The sequence below is a fragment of the Cricetulus griseus genome, chromosome 4 (assembly GCF_003668045.3).
Source record: "Cricetulus griseus strain 17A/GY chromosome 4, alternate assembly CriGri-PICRH-1.0, whole genome shotgun sequence".
NCBI classification, from domain to species: domain Eukaryota; kingdom Metazoa; phylum Chordata; class Mammalia; order Rodentia; family Cricetidae; genus Cricetulus; species Cricetulus griseus.
Genome location: NC_048597.1, coordinates 105,344,576 through 105,365,768, shown reverse-complemented (window position 1 = coordinate 105,365,768; position 21,193 = coordinate 105,344,576). Strand labels below are relative to the sequence as shown.

The following is a 21,193-nucleotide window of genomic DNA, read 5'->3' as shown; positions in this document are numbered from 1 at the left end:
TCCCTGTCCACCTGCCTCAGCTCTACCCCCTCCACTTCCCTCCTCTCACTGTGTACAATGGTTAACTCTACCACCTTGTTCTGGGACACACACCCTGCAATGGGCACTTTAGCCATTAACAATTGCAACCAATACTAACTGATCTCAAATCCTGTGCAAATCAGATTGGCCAGCTTAGCTGGCTCCAAGTGTAAACATGGCTGCCAGCAGCCCACTCCCATGTGTGAGGAGAGGTGAGAGGAGGTAATTATCAGAAAGAAAGAAAAATCAGGAAAGGAAGAATAATTATCCCAGCCCGGGAAGGCAGCCCACAAGGTGTCCACCATGTTGATATAATTAAGTGAGTGAGAATTTCAAACCAGCTGCCTTCTCATTAGTGGGGACTGAAACCATGTTCCCAGGGAGCCAAGAGTCACCGCACACATTTCCTCATTTTGGTTCCCATCATCCAAACTTCTCTCTCCTTCTCAGTTAATAATCACCACATCTCTCACCCAAACTCTTCTAGGCACAAACTCTCCTTTGTTGTGAAGCAGAGGAGTCAGACACAGGCTGGGACTCTATAGGCCATCACTGTAGGACCTGGCTATGGACGTATGTTCTGCCAACTTCATCAGGTCAGCCACAATTTGGGGGCAGAACTGGCCCTGTGAAGTCCTAGCCATCACATACTGAAGTTCTCTTCCCTATTCTCAAGTGATCACCTCTGAAGGGTTTCTCCTTTGGACACCTGCAAAAAGGATAGAGTCCTGTGACCAGAGGACATTGTGCTATCCCGGCATATCACTGGGGCTCCTAGCCTCCTGCCCCACAAGCGCCTGCTCAAACGCTTCCTTGTGGGTTCACACAATGGCCCTTCTTCATATGACAATGCAGATCATGGGGAGAAAACCCCCAAACACAAAACATTTAATTATTCCTTTTTCCATATTGAACAAAATGGCCATTCACTTGGTGATACATTAAAAACTGGATCAATCACACGGGGGGGGGGGGATATGACAGACTCTGAAGACCCCCTAGGAAGGCCTCACCCTCCCTGGGGAACAGAAAGGGTATGTGATAGGTAGGTTTTAGTTGGGGGGTGGGTAAGGGAGGAGGGGAAGGAGAGGGAACTGGATTGACATATAAAACAATCTTGTTTCTAATTCAAATAAAAAATGAAAAAAATAAAAAATAAAACCACATAGATGTTTTAAAAATAAAAAGGAAACAAAAATATCATCTTGATCACATAGTTCTTATAAATTCATGTTTAATTTTCAAATAAATTGCTGTTCCAAAAAAAAAAAAAAACTGGATCAATGAGTGGACAGGCAAGGGAATTCCTGTTCATTCATTCATCCAATTAGCATGCTCAGGATGAGATGCTGCAGCACACATGTCAGTGATGGAGATGGGGTCCCCACTATCATTGGGCTTGTTCTACTATGACAAACAGAGATACAAATGAACAGCAATTGGTGGGCAGATAAGTATGATACTATCAAATGGTGGCAAATGGCACAAATGGGGATAAGAAACTGGAGAGAAAAATAACTGGAAGCCAGGTAAGAGGCAGACCAAAGATCAGGCGCCTACAGGTGGTGTGAGATTCTGCACGTGGCATGGTTCCATTTACCCTGAATCTTTCAGCGGCACGTTCAGATGTCTCTTGTGCGTTTCCCTTAATTTCCCAGTGGTTTTTGGTTTTGACTAGATGGGAGTGGTTCTCTCTAATCCACCCCTCTCACTTGCCAAAATCATATTCCTTCCCAGTTAATGTCTTCCATTTCTCTCTCAGTAAAATATCTACCAGTCCTGGAAGGACAGAACAAAAAGACAGCCATGGTCAAGGCCCAACCTGTCCTTCCCACTTCACTCTGACTCACCTCTTCTTCCCAGGGCCCCCCAACCAGGTTGTTAAGCTTTGCTGGCTCCTCTGTACACATGGAGGACATTCCTCAGCTTTGTCTCCATGGTGAGCTGCCCCACAGTCATCAGGATCAAAGCTAAGTTGCCCCAACTCAGCTAACAGAGTTTGGCAGGTGCCCATGCTCAGCTCACTTTCTCCCTATGTCTGCCTTGTTCAGTAAAGTTCAGATAACCACAAACAGGGCATCTCTTTCCAGTCTTCCAAGACCCAGTGGTAAAACTGAAAACATATTAACATCTCTAATAACTAAGATGGCAATCTTCCCAAGGAGGATTTTGTTGCATTGATTTATCCATCAGGCTTTGAACCTTTCTTTGTCCTAAATCCTGACCTAGAAGAAAAGGCTATAGCTATGCAATGACCTCCAGTTTTCACAGCATGTGCCAAATCACTCACCCTCCCCTGCCTTCCCCATCCCTGAGACCTGGCATAAATCATAACACCAAGCCCAAGGTTAGATCATGCCAATCAGTTCTGAGCTATTCCTAGAGATTTTTTTAATAAAGGAAATGAGAAAGATACCTCTCTCCTCTCTCCCCTCTCCCCTCTCCTCTCTCCCCTCTCTCCCCCCCCCTCTCTCTCTCTCTCCCTCCCTCCCTCCTCTCTCTCTCTCTCTCTCTCTCTCTCTCTCTCTCTCTCTCTCTCTCCCATCGTCACAAGGATACCCAGACATCCTGAAGAGATGTCACAGCTGGAAGAAGTGTGAAGGAAGTGGGTACAGGAAAACAAGGCGGTGACAGCATCCTGGCACAGGTCTGCCCTCTAGCTTCTAGCACTCCCCCACCCCATCCTTCCTATAGTTGGCTTATGAAAACCATATCCCCCCTTGCATCCAGGGAAGATTTGAGGGTTCAGTCACCACAACCCCAAACCAGGAGATCTGGAGGACACAGCTCTACCTCAGGTTTCTGAGACTCAGAGCTCACAGGAGATGAGTCTGTGCTAGTCCACAAGGCAACCCTAAGTGATATCTGTTATGGATAACCAAAATCTCATTGTGTAGTGGCTAGGGATATGGCTCAATGGTAAAACACATAGCTAACCTGTGAGGTGTCTTGAGTTGAATATCCAACACCCAAACATCTCCATTGCATGTGCCTACATTACATTTCATTACCCTTCTGTCTGTTGATAGGCACCTCGACTGACTCGGTGCCCACCTCCTGAGCACTGAGACTCAGGTGTGTACCGCCATGCCTGGTATATGTGGTGCTGAAGATGGATCCCAAGGCTCCATTCATGCCAGGCAAGTGCTCTATCAACTAAGCCACAATGAAGATGAATGAGTAAGTGCCTCTGTGCTGTGCTGATGTAGATTCCATTGGGTATACAGGGGAGTTGCCTATCTGGGTTGCTCTGGGCTCCCTCAGGGTCCATCGGCCCTTACTCACTGCAATATCTCCACAAAAGTTAATGTTGCAGACATGGACCTGAAAGCACCTTCACAGGTCAAAGGAGCCTTCATTGCTGCAGTCAGCTGTCTGTCTCTGTCACCTGACAGGCCTGGTCCCTGAGCTTTTGCGGATGGAGTCAGTTCACTGATTCTTCAATGAATCCACAGTCTTTGTTTCAATGGACATGTGTCCCCACCTTGAACTCCAACTAAGGGGTGCTATTGTTGGCAGTAAAATATATTCTGTCCTATCCCTCACAGTTGTGTTTTGATTTGGTTTGGTTTTAGGGTTTTTTGTTTGTTTTTGTTTTGTTTTTGAGACAAGGTCTCATGTACTCCAGGCTGGCCTCAGACTCACTATGTAGCTGAGGAGGGTCTTAAATGTCTGCTCCCCCTGCCTCCACCTCCTGAGTTCTGGGATCACAGGTGTTCACTACCATGCCTGGTTTACATGGTGCTAGGGATGGAACCCAGAGCCCCATGCACACAAAGTAAGCAGCTACCAACTGAGCTACACCCCTAGCCCTTCAACCATACTGTTCTGTGTGCTCACTCTGTCTTTTGTAGGAGAATAGCATGTGATGGCTGCCCTCTGGTGATTCTGCTCTGCTTTCTTGGCCATCTGTTCTGTATGCTCACTGCTGTAGATGTTTCTGGAAGACCAGAGTTTCCTTCCACAGCTCTAATTCACCCCTGCATTCTTCATCACAATGGTCATCTGGCCCTACCCATGCATGTGATGGTACCCTCAATCCCTACCATCCTCCCATACCCTACATACCACAAATACCCAAGCCTGATTATAAATCCTCAGGACCTATCAATGTCTCCTAAATTCTACACAGAGTCATCAGATCCCCTGGTGCTGGAGTTAAAGATGATTGTGAGCTGCCATGAGGATGCTGGGAACCCAATTTGGGTTCTTTGAAAGAGCAGCCAGTGCTCTTAAATACTGAGACATCTCTCCAGCCCCTCTAAAAAGTGTTTTAAATAAGGGTTTTCTTTATTCTGTATTATTATTTATGTTTGGTTGTGGGTTTTGTCTGTTTGAAATGAGGTCTCACGCATCCCAAATTGACCTGGTACTCACTGTGTAGGATAGCCTGTGGAACATGGCATTTGAGGAAACTTGACTCTGTTCCCAGGCCATGGACACTCATATTTGGTTCCAGAATAAACTATCTTTTATTTCTTTGATCTTGAGGACAAAATTGTGCTTCTGCACCAATACCTTGAACTTCTGACTCTCCAGAACCCACCTCCTGAGCTCTGGGGTTGTAGACACAATTACAGAGAGCTATGTGTTTTGGTGCTGTGCTGAGAATCAAACCCAGACATCATGCATGCCAGAGAAGCATTCTTCCAACTGAGCCTTGTTCTGCAGCCCTGTATTTTACTATCTTTGCTAAAGTACTTTCTCCAGTGAGCCAGGTTCACTCCCCTCAGAAGAGCCATGGTATAAGCTCTAAAGTCAGAGCCACTAAGTTCTGTAGGACCCTGAGCACTGTTTTGTCCCCATAAGCTTAGTCAGCAAAAGGACACGTAAATCTATCATCCCCATGTGACTTTTGCACATAGCCATCTCAGCACACAGTTATCCTATGCTCTTTCCCCACTGTGTCTATAGAGAAATAAGCCAGACTGCCATCCATGTGCTAACTGGTGGTTAGACACAGGGCTGTCAGGACATCTCCAATAGATATATTAGCCTCCACGTTTTCAGGGTTATATGCCACTGGGAATGCCGTTTTTGAAAACTGTAAAGACAGAAAGTACTCCCTAACCCACACCATTCATGGTGACTCCCATCAGGGAAGTCGCTTTGGGCTGTGTGAGGCCTTTGCATTTTTAAAAGGGCTTGGTGGAACCAGAAAAATGGCTCAGGGGGTAAAGATGCTGGTTGCCAAGGCTGACTACTTGAATTTGACCCCCAGGACCTGTAGATTGGAAAAAGAGAACCAACTCCTGCAAGCTGTTCTCTGACCTCCATATGTGCACTAGGGTGCCCGCACATTTACACACACAATGAAAACAAGAAAGCTAAAGATGGATGAAACCTGAGAAATGACAGCTCAAGTTGACCTCTGGCCGACATACACACATGCAGGCATCTGTAAGCACAATCCTGCTCACATATACACCTATCTCCTACACACACACACACACACACACACACACACACACACACACACACACACACCAGAACATATAAGCTGGTAGTGAAATAACATGAGCTTTCCCTGCTGGGCCCTTATCATCTTGACCACGTGTTGGGAATAAGAAGCATCATCTGTTCAATGGGAGTCTGTGGAACCCACCCCTCTGCTCTCTGAAGACCTTCATCCCGATACTCTCAGCTGAGACAGAATTTATATTTCCCACCAGCTGCACAAAGCAGCATTCATTTCTAAAATCCATATCACTCTGCTGATAGGCATCAATAAGGCACTGAGTTGCTGGTGGTGAATCCCCTGAGTGTCTGGGGGAGACGTGAGAGTCTCGCTGCCTCTTGTTTAAGTCGTCACCTCTCCTGTGCAGGAAGAGAGCTTGTCGGCCATTGGTTCCTGATGTCTTTGGTTTCCCTGTGGACATATGAGATATTTAAGAGAAAAAGGACACATTTTCCTCTGTAAAAGACAGTGTAACCTCTCAGGGCAGAAGTCAATTTGAGGATAGTCCAAGAGTGGGAGAGGGATTAAAAGCCTGGAGTCGGTGTCACAAGCCTTTGCAGGGACTGCATTCCCTAAGAAACTAGGGCACTCTTTTTAAAACAGTAGTCAGAGCTCCAAGGCTCAAAGTCCAGCCCCACACCTACCTCACAGCTGCCCTGCATGGCTTCTCAGCAGTAAGGTGTAAAGTTTAACATCCAAGCCTCAAGGGATTTGAAATACTGCAGGGATTGATGGGCATAGAGAGCCTGGGTACACAATAAACACTATTTCTTATCTCATGCAAAGCTGATGCCTTAGAGGCTGGGGAGATGACTCTATGGGTAAAGTGCTTGCTATGCAGGTGTAAGCACCACAAGTCTGATCCCCCAGAAACCCACACAAACTTGGGTGCACTGGCTGGAGGGGCTAGTCACCCTGTCAAAGGATGGTTTGATTGAGAAACCCTGCTTTAATGAACGAGGTAGGAAAATGATTGAGATTGATTGCCAACATCGATCTCCTGTCTCTAAGTGCATGCACACACTCATACATGTGAACTCACACACATGCAAAACCGTGCACACACACACACACACACACACACACACACACACACACACACACACACACACACAAAGCCAGTGCCTAAGGCTCGGTTCGAAAAGGAGATGTCCTACAATCCCACAGAAAATGATGACTGGGGTCCTTTCAGAGCCCTCATCTGATGGACTCCAAAGAGTCTGCGTCTTCCCTGAGCCATGATATCATCTTCCAGGACCTGTGGCTTCCCCCACCAGACCACTTTAGGGATCTGTCCATAGAACACTTACACAATGTCAGCCATGGTGACAGGTGACCCAGATACACCAAGAAGAAAGGCTACAGAGGTCCCCACCTCGTCACAGAGCCTTCAATCTAAGGGAAAAGTGCTCAAAAGGCAAATAAGCCAGCATTCTCCCACACAACCTCCTGACATCAAACAGACTTGTGATCACATTTGCTTGTATGCCTTTGTGGGAGAGAAGCAGACAGGAAAACAGCGGATCTAAGGAAAGACCAAGCCATGCTGCAGTCCCTCTGGATCTCCCTGCTGTCTTTGATGATGTCAAAACCTCATCCTCCCCCCCTAGCATTTACTGTGAGCCCTGAATTTGCCAGGCACCATGGAAGGTGCTGGGGCTGGGAGGTGACAATTGAGACATGTCTGTGGCCCTCAGGGAACTCATCCATCATTCCAAAAGAGATGTCAGATGGAACATTTTGTCCTAGATGCTGTGAAATCATCAGAGTCAGAACAGATTTTGGCTGTAGCTGATACACAAAAACCACCTGCCTCGTTGACAGTGCTGGTGAGAGTCTATCTGGGATGGCCGGTACCCCTGGCTCCCTAAGATTTCCCTTGAGTACTGGAGCTAACCCTACAGTGTCCCGCACACAACATCTACTTTAAACTAGCACCTCAAAGCTTGAAATCCTCCAATGAGGTGTGCTTGGCTGACACAGCCATGCTATTATAGACACCACCTACATTCTAGAGAGTTCTTCTCCCCCAAGAAGAACAAGAGGATGTGGGGAGCACAGCAACCCACCTGTGTCTCTTGGGGTATTACTCCTAGATGTTTTCACAGTTTGTGCCTTCAACAAATTCTTAAAAGAGCCTACTGGCCCCTGGGTCTGCCCAAGTGGGAGAAAAATCATCACTAAGTGAAACAGGCTATCCCACCCTGGCACAGGGGCCACTATAGCAGGTTTAAAAACAGGTTGGACTGACACCAGTCATCATCTAGGTGCTGTCCAGGTTTGGCACCAACTTGACTCTTCCCAGTTTGAACTCAGTGACTGTCTGTGACATTAGGACATACGAAGGATGAGATATGCTCACTCCCAAGACCAGACAAAAACTCCCGTGGATTTAACAAAAGTCAGTGAACTCAGCAGAGAGACACTACCAAGGGGAAGTGCTTCACCTCTTTCCATTGTAATGGCCCCAATATACTCTGTCCTGACATCAGGACAGGCCCAAGATGAAGAGCCACACACCTGCCTCCCTGCTATACCAAAGTGCATACTTTTACACTTGACACTCCCTCAGCTCTTGGCCCAATACAGAACCAATCTGTGTGTATTGTTTAAGTTTTTTTTAAGATACCAGTAGCCCTCACAGCAGAAAGTGCAGTGGATGCCGCTTGCTGACTTTCTCACAGCTTCGCCACACTCAGCTAGCTTTCATACACAGCTCAGGACCACTTGCTAAGGGAATGATGCCACCCACAGTAGGCTGTGTTTGATTAACACTTAATGAACAGTTAAGACAATCCCTCACAGACATACTTATATGTAACAATAACTCTTTCCGCCAACCACCCGAGTTCTGCCGCCATGTTAGGGCTCCCAAATAACACACAGAGATTAATATTTGTTACAATGCTGCTGGCCAATGACTAGGATTTCTTATTTGATAGCTCTGTCTTAAATATCAACCGTAACCATTTATCTATTATTTTATACTTATCGAGTATGCCATCCTCTCTTCCCTAGGATCACATGGCGACTCTCCTCTTTACTACATTTCCCAGAATCCTCGACTCCTAGCCCCACCTATCTTGCTTCCCTATTGGTCAAGAGTACTTTATTTATCAACCAATAAGACAAACATATACACAGAAGGCCTTCCACATCACTTATAGACCAACCTGATGAGGCAATTCCTCAACTGAGACTCTTTTATCTGCTTCTAAGCTGGTTCAGGTTGACAATTAAAGCTATCTATGACAGTGATGGTTACTAGCTTACATAACATCAACACATTGGTATAATATAAAACCTATAATATAACATAAAACCTATCAGATTTTCATTTAGAGATGTACATTTCTTGTAGGCAATTACTGCTCTGAAGAGTTGTTAGGAAGACCTGGCAAAAGCTGACATTAGCCTTGCCACAGAAACTTTGTACCTAGATCCACCTCTACCTGGGACTAGATCTTACATGTGTGTGATCTGGCTGAATTCAGAAATTTGTTTCAATCATCTGAGTTTCTTGCGGACGCCAGGGTAAAGACGATAGCTCCACCCACCACCTAATTACACTCAGAACAAGTACCAAAAGGCATTCAGTTTTGTTCCTTCCCACTGAATGCCCAGAAAGCACTAGTTCTAGGAAACAATAAATGTACCCATGGAAGTCACAGGTACCAGCAACCATATCTACCCAGGTTTCTGTCTGTGGAAGGAGAGCAGCAGATATTCAACTGCTAGAACAGGCAGGAAGGAAGTGCAGGTGCATGGCTCCTGGGAGAATCTGGGAGGTATATAGGTTTGAGCTGGCTCACTCCAAGATCTCCCAGAATTATGCAAAAGTAGTTCCAGGATGCTTAGTTCTTAATTAGAGATGCCAAAGACAGAAAGGAACAAATGCTCTAATTGATATTGGAAGCGTAATGAAGCTGACAGAACAAAAGGTTGAGAATACAGCAGTGTGTATCCCCGGCCAACAAGAAATACATGACACATCTCCAACTAGAAATGCAACAATAAAAGTCCAAATTACTAGCATAAAGAAGGACAGAATTAGGCAATAACAGCCAAACTGCCTGACAACTTATTCTTAGCTGCATGGCTCCTGGCAATGGGGGGAAGGAAGGAAATTCATGCCCAGAAATAGACTAACAGCGGGGCTTTTTTATATGGAATTTTTGTGTGAAGCATTGTGCATTGCAAGAGGGAAAGAAATGGCTTTAAATCTCTTTTGATTCTTTTCCTTCTCCCCATGTTCTTTCAAGTAAAATTCACATCAGTCTGAGGCAGGTGGATTTGGGTTTCTATGACTTGAAACAACAATGGAAATAATAGTTGCTAGTGCCGGAATTCATCCTCATTCTGTCAAACCCCCCCCCCCCCCGCTCTTGCCTGTCACACCTGGCCAGCTCCCACTGCCTGAAGGGTGATGTCAACTCAAGTGTGTCTCCCCAAGGAGCCTGCTTAGAACACAGCTGCCTTCTCTTTAATCCGCTTTGTAAGCCCAGCTACTTAGGGGGACTTTGATCACACAGCCTGCTGTAGGTGGCACACACTGACCCAGGTAAAGCTGCTACCATGGGACACTCTGTCATTTCCTATGGGGCTTCAGTGACCAGTTCCCCACACAGCTCAGCAAGCCACAGAACATTCTATCCTTTTCTCTGACATTCGCCTCCTCACCTCTCCCTCTCCCACAGACCAACTTCTTCAGAAGCAGGCTCCCTCCCTGGGGTAGAGAAGTCTTTAAAATGTCAATGCCTTTGATTAGCCTTTTAAGATCTCATCATTGTGAATCCACCTGATACCTGTAGGCTGGGAATGTAATTGTGGCAGCCAAAAGTTACAAGAGCCATCTTCAAGATCCACATGAGTTTATATTTATCTCTCCATGAGTGTAAGAATCTGTCCACCATGGATGATAATGGGTTTCTCTGGTTAGTTCTGGAAGCTACTGGCATAGAACACATTGTGGTTGGAGTGAGAAATGTCCACCACAGGCTCCCATATTTGAACACTTTGTCCCCAGCAGGTGGCACTGTTTGAAGAGGTTGTGAAACCTTTAAGAAGTGGAGATTTGCTAGAGGAAGTATGTCACTAGGGGTGGGCTTTAAGGATGTATAGGCTCTCCCGACTTCCTCTTCTCTCTCTGCTTCCTGACTGTTGATGCAATGTGACCAGCCAGCCTCATGCTCCTGCTGCTATGCCCTTCCCACCATTATTGAGCCTATCCCTCTGAATTGGTAAGCCAAAACAAATCCTTTCTCTCTTAAGTTGCTTTGTCATGGTGCTTTTTGTTTCCTTGTGGGTAACTAATATACTGTACAACTGCAGACATGTATAAACATAAAACCATCACTCAGAAAGACAGATGCCCAATGATTAAATCATAATTATGATATGGAAATTGCTTTTCACTTCTATTCTTTGAAGACCTTTAAAGATTCTCTTTAACAAAGCAGGAGGGGGAAGCACCTGGGGTGTCCTGAAATGCAAGGTCTCTTCCCAAGTAATCCAGCCCTAATCCTGAGAACCTGTGAATATATTACACAGTACAGCAGGGAACCAGGGCACCCAAGAGAGATATCCACATCCTAGCCCCCACTGAGTAGGAGATTATTTAGAAAAAAGATATTTGCTGATAGAAGTTTAAAACAATCTCAAGAAAAGGTCATTTCAAGTTAGGGTGGCCCTTAAATTCAATGACAAATCCCTGTATAAGAAAAGTCATACAGAAACCCCGTGGTGAGCTCACACAGTAACAAAGATGGTGAGTGAAGCTGCACAAGCCAAAGAATGCCAGGAGACACCTTTCCCAGTGCTTCTGGTAGGACCCTACCACCATGTTTATTCCAGATCCTGTTCTCAATAACTCAGAGTAAATATCAACCTCTTTCAGGTGCCTGCTTTAATGACAACTTTTTACATCAGTTCTTGAAATTAATGAATTGGACAAAGGGTATTGAAGACCCATTGACAATCCTGAGGTATCCTGTCTGAGCATCCCCATGTGTGAGAACAAATGTCTACTCACGACAGATTCAGAACTAACAATAGACCAAAATCCAACTAGGTGAACCAATGAATTTTATTGGGGTTACTTACAGAAATATGAGTGAGAGGGCACTTACAGGAGCAGAAACGACTCAAAGACAGCTGAACCACCAAAGCCCAGCCCAGCATGGTTAACAGCTCACAAAGCTGGGAACCTGGAGCTCACTGTGCACCCTTCAGGCAGCTCGGTGGATTGAAGACTGTCCTTTCCTGGTGGCTTAATTGGTCTGAGCCTCTCCTAAGCATCTCTACTTGTCTGTGACGATCTCTCAGCCATCTTTACTGCTAATATACTATTAGAAGGGAGGGGCCTAGTGAATCTAGTCAGTTTCAGGGACTTCCTGAGGTATTTTGAGTTGCTAACTTCCTGTGTTAAGAAGTTTCCCTGCAGGATGGAGTCTACCACCAACACCGAATATCAGCATTAAAGACCTTATAAGGGGAGGTGGAAGGGTCAAAGTCCGAGAAACAGATACAATAATCAAACCAGGAAGGAGAGGGATGGGGAGAGGGAGAGAGAGTAGAAGGGTGCTACCCTGTAGGTTTTCAAAATGGAGGATGGACTTGAGCTGATAGATGACCTCTCCTCCCCCCCCCCCGTGCTTGGAGCAGGAGCTGTCTGTCAATCAAGTTGTCCCTTCTCCCAGTACTATACAATCACTGAGGAGCATGAGCTCTTGCTGCAGAGATCAGCCCAGCCATAGCTGCTGCCAGAGTCAGTCCCTGACTCAGCCACAGAATCTCCAAGCAACTAGTGTAAGCTTTGGCAGATTCTCCTCTAAGAGAGCCAAGCTACAGTATGCCATGGATGACCTGGTTCCTGGTGTTACCCTCACCCTAGGCAGGAGGAGGCATGTCTCCAAGAGTCTCAACAACAAATCTTACTGACGTAACACCAGACTTATGGTTGGCCCTTGGGGAAGCCTTATGACTAGCAGAGTTGGGAGCGCATGCATCTGCCAGGCTGTGATGGTGATCCACACAGGCATACCTGCCTCTCTTCTGATGGATGCTTAGGAAGCATTTCTCCTGCTATTGTAATATCAGGACCCCCAAAGGCTCCTCTATGGTGGTCTTCTGCCCCAGTGTGGTCTCTGTCTCGGGTACGGGATGAAACAGTTGCAGGAAGAGCAGACAAATACCTAGAGCATCCAGCCTGAGGGCTACCAGACATGGCCACAATTACAACAGCAGCAACAAGGAAGCAGATGAAGAATTCTGAAAATCACTGGAAGCTAAGGACACAATACCCAAAGCTAAGAGGTGTAATACCATGAGGAGTGGCAGAGTTCCAGAGAGTGAATAAAGATAGAGTTTGGAAGAAGCTACGACTGCAAAAGATGGCCAGAGTAATCAGAAGGTAGAGAAACTGAGACTATACAAGATAAGAAGCTGTGAAGAGCCAAAGGTGGTCACTGAGGAAACAAGAACCTCAAGTCACAGTCACAGGAAGAGATTGAGAGCATTGCCAAGATTTAAGGAGACAAGGATTCTGACAGCCAGTGTTTGGGAGCTGGAACTCCATCCCAAGCCCCAAGCAATGATTCTCTGCCTTGAGCATCTAGTGCAATGCACCTCTGTCTTGATACAGCAATGCATTTCTGCCTTGAGCGTCTACAACAATGCATTTCTGCATTGAGCATCTACAGCAATGCATCTCTGCCTTGAGCATCTACTGAAATGCATCTCTTCCTTAAGCATCTGCAACAATGCACCTTGAGCATCTACAGCAATGCATCTCTGCCTTGAGCATCAGCAATGTATCTCTACCTTGGGCATCTACAGCAATGCATTTCTGCCTTGAACATCTATAGCAATGAGTCTCTGGCTTTGAAAGCAATATTCTATTGGCATAGACCAAACATTGTGTGTTTCCTTTAGATTTCAGTGCAAACAGATTTAACAGTAGCAGGCCAGTTGCCCATGCTTGGGATAATTCAGTGGCCCTCTGGAGACTTCCACCAGAAGACATGAAAGAAAGGAATCAAAGGCATTCACCCTCAAATCTCACTCATCTAGATCCCTCCAACATTCCCTTTAAAGCTATATCATGCCCTTTCTTGCTCCAGAAAACTTGTTCACAGCTCATTTTTTTAATCAGATGTTTTGGGCTTCAGAGATGGCTCAGTCATTAAAGTGCTAGTCACACAAGCATGAAAACATGAGTTTGATCCCTTAGAACCCATGTAAAAATCTGGGCATTACAGGCATGCATCTATAACCCAGTGCTGAGGAGACAAAGACACGTGAATCTCTAGGACTCACTTACTGGCCAAGCTGAATCAGCCAACTCCTGGTTCAAAGAGAGAGTGTGTCTTAAACATGACAGATTAATTAAAGAAGACATACAATATTAACTCTAGTCTCTATGTGCATGTATATACATGTGCACACACAGAGTCATACTCATTTTTAAACTGTCTTTTGAACTTCTAAATATACACATTTCTCTGGAGAAGCTTTGAGTTTTATTTTGACAGCTCTTTGGTATGCCTCCCACAATGACATTAGAAGAAATCCTTCTGTAAGAAATCTGCCCACTGCCTCATTGGCCTCTTGTGTCCTGCCCCCTCCTAAGAGATAAGAAAGCTAGGTTCAGAGTGGTTTCAAAGTCTATCTAAGGCTTCAAAGTCTATCTAAGACCAAATAGCAAGGTGGAACTAGGATCTGAACTCATAACCAATGTCTAAAATCTTAACCAAGGAACTCGTTATTCCTACCATCTTTTCTCTCCACTAAGAATGGCCCTTTAACTTCCACTCTGAGGACCAAAAGGCAAACCCATACTGCATGTTCCCCACAGTGGTCCTTGACATATGTAAAGAGCACTATGATGGCTCCCTCTTCACAGCCCAGCTGGCTCCCCACCTCCTCCAGTATTTTCTCTTGTGGTTTAATTTCCAGAACCCTCTATCCCCTCACATTCTTCCACAGGTCTAATGCCCCCTTTCATATTCTACAAAGACAAAATTTGCCATCAGAGTGATGGAGTGGACTGTAGTATTGTTGCATTATTTTTTAAGAGGGAACCAGAGTACAAAAAGCATCTCTACTTTCTTCCCAAATCTAAAATCAGAATGTGAGCACACAAGTGTGACATCCCTGCAGCCTCTACAGAGAGTGGAAAGTGGGTGGCAGGGATTGCAGTGAGCAGAATGGACCTTCCACAAAGGAACAGCCTCTGCTCAAATTCAGAAAAGTCTCAGAGAAAGCGATGTGGATGTGGACCTGGGGCTACTCAACCTTGGGGATTTTCATAGGCTAGAAATACAGATTTCTACATGAATTTGCCAAATTTTTCATAATGGTGTGAGGGCTGTCAACTTGACCATATCTTGAATAAACTAAAACCCTAATGACTGGACACATCTGTGAGGGATTTTTTCTTAATTAAATCATCTGAAGTGGAAAGACCCACTCCTAATCTGGATCTTTGAGATAGGAAATTTAAACCTCTAATCCAGATCTTTTGAGGTGGGAAGAGCCACCTTTACTCTGGGACCACACCTTCTGCTGGCAGCCTATATAAAGGACATGGAAGAAGGAAGCTCTTTCTCTGCTGCTTGCTCTCACTCTCACTGGGAAGTCCATTCCCTCACTGGCATTAGTGCCTACTTCTTTGGGATTCCAGTGTACACTGAAGACCAGTTGAGACACCCAATCTCCTGGACTGAACAACTACGGGATTTGTGGACTTTCTGTTCTTAGGCAGCCATTATTGGATTAGCCGGACCACAGCCTAAAAGTCATTCTGTTAAATCCCCTTTCTATATCTAGAGATTCAGTCTATAAATTCTATTACTCCAGAGAACTCTGACTAATACAAATGATTATAAATTAAATAATAATGATGATAAGCAATTCATGTGCTGGGGAGATGGCTGGGTGGATAAAAACATTTGCCACAAAAGTGTAAAGACCTGAGCTCCAATCTTCAGAATCCACTTAAAATCTGAATGGTATGAATATCTGCAACTCCAGTGCTCTTGCTAGGAGGTAAGAGGGGGAGACAAGAGACTTCTCAGAAGCTAGCTAGCCTGCTAGCCTGGATTAAGCAATGAAAAACAACAGAGACTCTTTCTCAAACAAAATGGAAGGCAAGGACTGACACCCAAGGTTGTCCTCTGACCTCCATGTGCAAACTGTGGCACAGGTCCACCTGCATTCATACACATGAATGTACACACACAAGAAAGAAAAGAAACAACTTCCATGTGTATGAGCACATGCATGCAGGCATGCAGGCATGCACACATACACATCCCTACATCCCTCTGGGCCAAGTCTGGCCTTATAGTCAGACTGCCTCTCTGTTTCTCTACAGTGAACTACAGATGCATTCTTGAATTCCAGTGAAACTATCTGTAGATAGCAACCTGGAAGCCCGCAGACCTGTTGGATCTCGTCACTAATAATAAAGGTCAAGGCTTCTTACAGACAGACAGACAGAGACACATATAGACACACTCAGATACAGAGACACATGTAGACAGACACACACATATACACACAGAGAGACAGACATAGACACACTTACATAGCCACACAAACACATAAACACACAGAGAGAGAGAGAGAGAGAGAGAGAGAGAGAGGGGTGGGGGGAGAGAGAGACAGAGAGAGAGAGAGAGAGAGAGAGAGAGAGAGAGTTACAACTATAAGGCTTGTTTCCTGTTTTCTTTAGTTTGTGTTAGTTTCTCCACCCTCAACAGATATAGACAGCATCTGGACCTTTTCCAGCTGTTTATAACTGTTGTCTGAAAGTCACAAGATCCTCAGGTCACAGGAGTGAGCCTGTTTGTCTCCACAATTCCCATCTCCTCAAACTCAACACTTGACCCACTCCTATGAGTCCCAGACCCAATGTGCAGAAGTGGCTGGGCAACAGATGCATGGATCTCTCTGGTGGTGCTAATGACTTTGTCGATGTCGCAGCAACCCCCCGGGGTGACACTGAGGCTGGTGCACAGCCCTGTAAAAAATTCCATCCATCCTCCAGCTGCAGCAAAATGTATTACAAATACAGACAGAGAAACCATAGCAGATGTATCTGAGCCACTTAATTAAATCCCAGGGTCGCCAGCAAAGCCTGTCTGAAAGCAGCCCTGGGCTTGATGATCTGACAGCTCGCTTTATTTGGCTCCTCTAAAGAGTGGACCCTTCTTCATGAGGTTCCCACAAGACAGCCAAGAAAAAAAAAGAAATTCATCTTCCAAAATATCATATCCTTCAGGAAGGGCAGAGAGTGGTTTTAGTTCATTTTTTGTGCATTGGAACAACTATGGATATGACAGCAATGGGATTCACAAATTTGGACACACTTCTCTGCAACAGAATTCTCCAGAGCAAGAGAACAAGGATTCCATCCTGCATGGTTCCATAAGACTACTGGGAGAGAACCAAAGGCTGGGGCGAAACAGAGAAAGTAATTTGTTTGAGCCCGTGTCAGCATAAAGCATTTAGACACCACCTCCCTAAGCCACTGGCAATGTCTGCTTTTTTTTGAATGATGTGGAGACAGAGAAAACAAATATACTGGACTGGGGACATGACTAAGTTGGTGAAGTCCTTAAATGGTATGAGGACCTGCATTCAGATCCCCAACACTAACATAAATAACCAGGTGTATGGTGTGTGCTTGCAATTCAAGCTCTAAAAGTGGAGACTGGAGGATTCCCTAGGGCTCACTGGCCAGCTGGTGTAGCCAAATCAGTAAGCATCTGATTCAGTGAGAGACTGTGTGTGTGTGTGTGTGTGTGTGTGTGTGTGTGTGTGTGTGTGTGTGTGTGTGTGCATATATAGTGTCAGTGTGTTTCATGTGTACCTACCTCCTGCAACCAGACTCAGGTCTTTCTAGACTCCTAATGTGGAAGACCTTGGGTTTGTTTAATCTGGCTTGCCCATAGAACACAAAGAATGCCAGGATCCCAGGGTGAGGCCATATTGTAGGTTTTAAACTAGCCTGCTTTTGTCTTTGGGGAAAATTCGTGGCCCATGCCCAGGAAACAAAGTAGGCCACACTGGAGGCTCCTGCAGATTCACAGCTGTTCAATGAGACTTTATGGATCCAACATCCTTCTTTATCAGACATGCTCTGGACCCAGACGCAGTCTCATGCAGGCCACACAGAGAAAGCATCAACCTTTTCTAGACTTCTCCTTGCTAGCCACAAGGAAGTGTCCAAGACTGACACCAAGGGCTGGCAAGGGGGCTCAGCAGGTAAAGGGCACCTGCCTCTCAGTTTCATGACCTGAGTTCAAATCAGGAGCCCCACATGGTGGAAAGAGAGAAATGACTCCAGAAATCTGTCCTCTGACCTCCACATGCATGAGTGCAGCTGCTTGCATAGGCATACATTAAGAAATTAAATTAATTAATGCAAGTTTGAAAAGCCTGAGGCCAAGTCCCATTTCACCTCTGAGCAGAAGCAGACATGATGTAAAGGGCAGGACTGACCCTGTGGGTGCATTGGATTTCCCTAAACTATCTGGGTAGATTGGAAGCTCTCTGAGAGACTGGAAGATGGACTCTTTCCTCTCTGTGATCTCTGCAGCAAAAGCAATGGGCAATGGGTGTGCTAAGGAAGGAGGGGGGGAAACCAACAGAAACACTAAATCTTAAAGTTTCCTCACAAACAGCGAAGATAATTAAACTCCTGGCAGATTCTGGAAGAATTTGGAGCCAAAATATTCACTGATCAGTAATGAAAAGAATCAAGCAGAAATACCCCGTGACCAGATTTCTCAACTGCAAGCTGCATGTCCCTTTGGTGGTACTCAAATCAAGCCAGGAGGTGCGTGATGAGGTTTTTTTATTATTATTTTAATAGTCATTTACTTTAATGTATATTAACAAAATTTTAACACATCAAGCTCGTGGGTTTTATTATCTTATAATGACCCTAAATTAGTTTTTAAGCTTGAAGAAAGGAGACACTTATCGGCAGCAGACTACAGCCAGCTGAGGCAGACAGCTGCTCCAGGAAAGCAGGGCATTAAAAGAAAATATACTCAGTAAATAACCCGACTGGGCATAAAACAGTTGGTAAAAACTGAAATGATGTATGGATTGCTGGAGTAAAAGAAGCAGCCTGCTTATGGGAAAGACAGAGGAAGGGAGAAGAAGGAGAGGGTGAAAAAGGAACAGATTGTCACTTGAGACCAAGAACCAGAAAAGGAAAGGGCAGGATCTCTGTGGACACTGATCTCCTCCTCTGTGAGGTCATTCACTCTCCCTTCAAATGAAGGATATTCAGACAGAACATGCTGGCGGTGAAAGAGAGAGAGAGAGAGAGAGAGAGAGAGAGAGAGAGAGAGAGAGAGAGAGAGAGAGAGAATGGAACACACGAGCACGTGTCTCCAGTACCTTCACAACATCTTCATCAGCCGACCTGCATTCCACAGACTCCAACACATCCACCACAGATCCATCTTCTTGAACCCCCACGACCTTGACAGGCACTGAGACGGGCTTTCCAGTGAGAATGGCAGTGTTCAAAACTTCTGTGTCCTGAAAAAGACAAGCGACAAGAGTGAGTCAAGAGGCAGGTAGTGACTGAGTGAGCCACCCGTCACCTGGACTCCTGTTAGGAATATGAAATATCGCCAACAGATTCACATGCTTGAAAACATGGTCCCTGTTAGAACATGGGCCTGCCCCCTTTAAGGCAGTGTTCATTCTTGGGCTGGAGAGATGGTTCTGCAGTTAAGGTCACTAGCTCATCTCCCAGAGGACTAGGATTCAATTCCTAGCACCCACATGGTGGGTGGCTCACAACCATCTGTAACTCCAGTTCTGGAGGATTGGACATCCTAGCCTCCACAGGCACTCCATTGCATGGTGCACATACAAACACACAAATAAGACACTCATACACATATAAAGTAATTTTTAAATGTATATTAAAATAGTAGTCACTCTTAAGAGGCCAAATTCCACAGTAAAGATCAAACCACAACCTTGATTGCAGCTCTTCTCTGGGATAAGAGTTAAGAAGCTGCCTCTGTCTCTGTCTGTCTCTCTGTATCTCGGTGCCTTTGTGTGTCTGTCTCTCTATATATATCTCTGTGTTCTTCTATGTCTTTGTCTCTCTGTCTGTCTCTGTGTTTCTGTGTCTCTGTATGTCTCTGTATCTCTCTGTGTGTCTCGGTCTCTCTGTCTCTGTGTGTCTCTCTATATCTCTCTATTTCTATGTCCCTCTATGTCTCTTTGTCTCTCTGTGTCTCTCTGTCTCCGTATTTCTGTGTTTCTCTGTATGTCTCTTTGTCTGCATCTCTCTGTATCTGTCTGTCTCTGTCTCTCTGTCTCTCTGTTTCTGCCTCTGTCTATCTCTCTGTGCCTTTGTGTCTCTGTCTCTCTGTGCATCTCTCTATTTCTATCTCTGTGTCCCTCTATGTCACTCTGTGTCTCTGTCTGTCTCTGTGTTTCTGTGTCTCTGTATCTCTCTGTGTATCTGTCTCTGTCTGTCTCTGTCTCTCTGTTTCTGCCTCTGTTTCTATCTCTGTGTGACTGTCTCTGTCTCTCTGTTTCTGCCTCTGTTTCTATCTCTGTGTGACTATCTGTCTCTGTCTCTGTCCCTCTCTGAATTTCATCTCCAGGTTTTAAAGGGAAGCATCTCCTTCCCTTCAAGGCCCCTGTAATGTTCATCTGTTACATATATCATATTAGCTCCGTCTGCTCTCCCTCCCACCTCCAGGTCTGATCATGTTCTTGAGGCCCTTTTGCCTAATGAAGCACACTCCTGATAAATAGGCTTCCTTTCCCAAACCCTCCACAGCTGCTCTATTATATTTAACGGCCAGCAGCAGTTGATACTGTTTGGGACATTGCGGAGCCTTTAGTAGATGGGATTACCCAGAGCAGATGGATCCCTGGAGAATGGAAAGTTCCAGACAGCCTGAGTGGGGTTCCACCTCACATTGTAGATAGTTAAGCTCAACACTAGACCCTCGTTAGTCCCCAGTGGTGAGGGCACTAACCAACATGAAGTCCTGTACCTCCCTTCTCATCTTGCAGGCATGACTGTCACTTGGCACAAGAATTAACTTCAATATTAATTAATTTGCTCGTGTACATCTGTAGTTATGTAGTTTTGGAGGATTTGGGGGAGGCTTTTGGAGGGTGTGTGTGGGGGTGTGTGTGTGTGTGTGTGTGTGTGTGTGTGTGTGTGTGTGTAGAACAGAGGACAACTTTGGTGATCACTCTACCATACTTATTTAGACAGCATCACTCATTGGGACCTAGGGCTCTCTGAATAGGCAAGGCTGTCTGGCCAGTGAATCCCAGAGACCACCTTTCTCTGCTTCTCCCACACTGATATGACAAGTACACACCACCACCTTAGCAAGCTTTGAATAGGGTCTCTGGAGACCTACAGGTGCATTACCACTGAGCAAGTCTCTCTCTTCAGTATCTTTGTCTTAGCTTGAGATTCATTTGGAAAAAATGATCGCTCATTTGAGGGACTTCACAGGACAGTGACCACAGACTTCCTATGTCAAATTAAGACAACATGGCACAAAGAGCCAGAGAGAACTGGCCACACATAAGCTCCTGCACACCCCAGTTGCCCATCAGCGCCTGTCCCCTCACCTTCCAGTTCTCCCAGACACGTCCCTCCAAAATCAGGCATGTAGGGCTTTCCTCTCTCCCTCTGGAAAACTG

At 45.4% G+C, this 21,193-nt stretch overlaps 1 protein-coding gene across 1 annotated transcript in view; it reads right to left on the bottom strand.

Annotated features, from left to right (window-relative positions):
• Positions 1–19,023, bottom strand: part of Tmem132b (transmembrane protein 132B) — a 41,489-nt gene extending 22,466 nt beyond the window's left edge. Inside the window, exon 1 of the mRNA XM_027413859.2 lies at positions 18,896–19,023. The gene's annotated coding sequence lies outside the window, so the exon portion shown is untranslated. The remainder of the gene's footprint in view (positions 1–18,895) is intronic.
• Between the last annotated feature and the right edge of the window lie 2,170 nt (positions 19,024–21,193).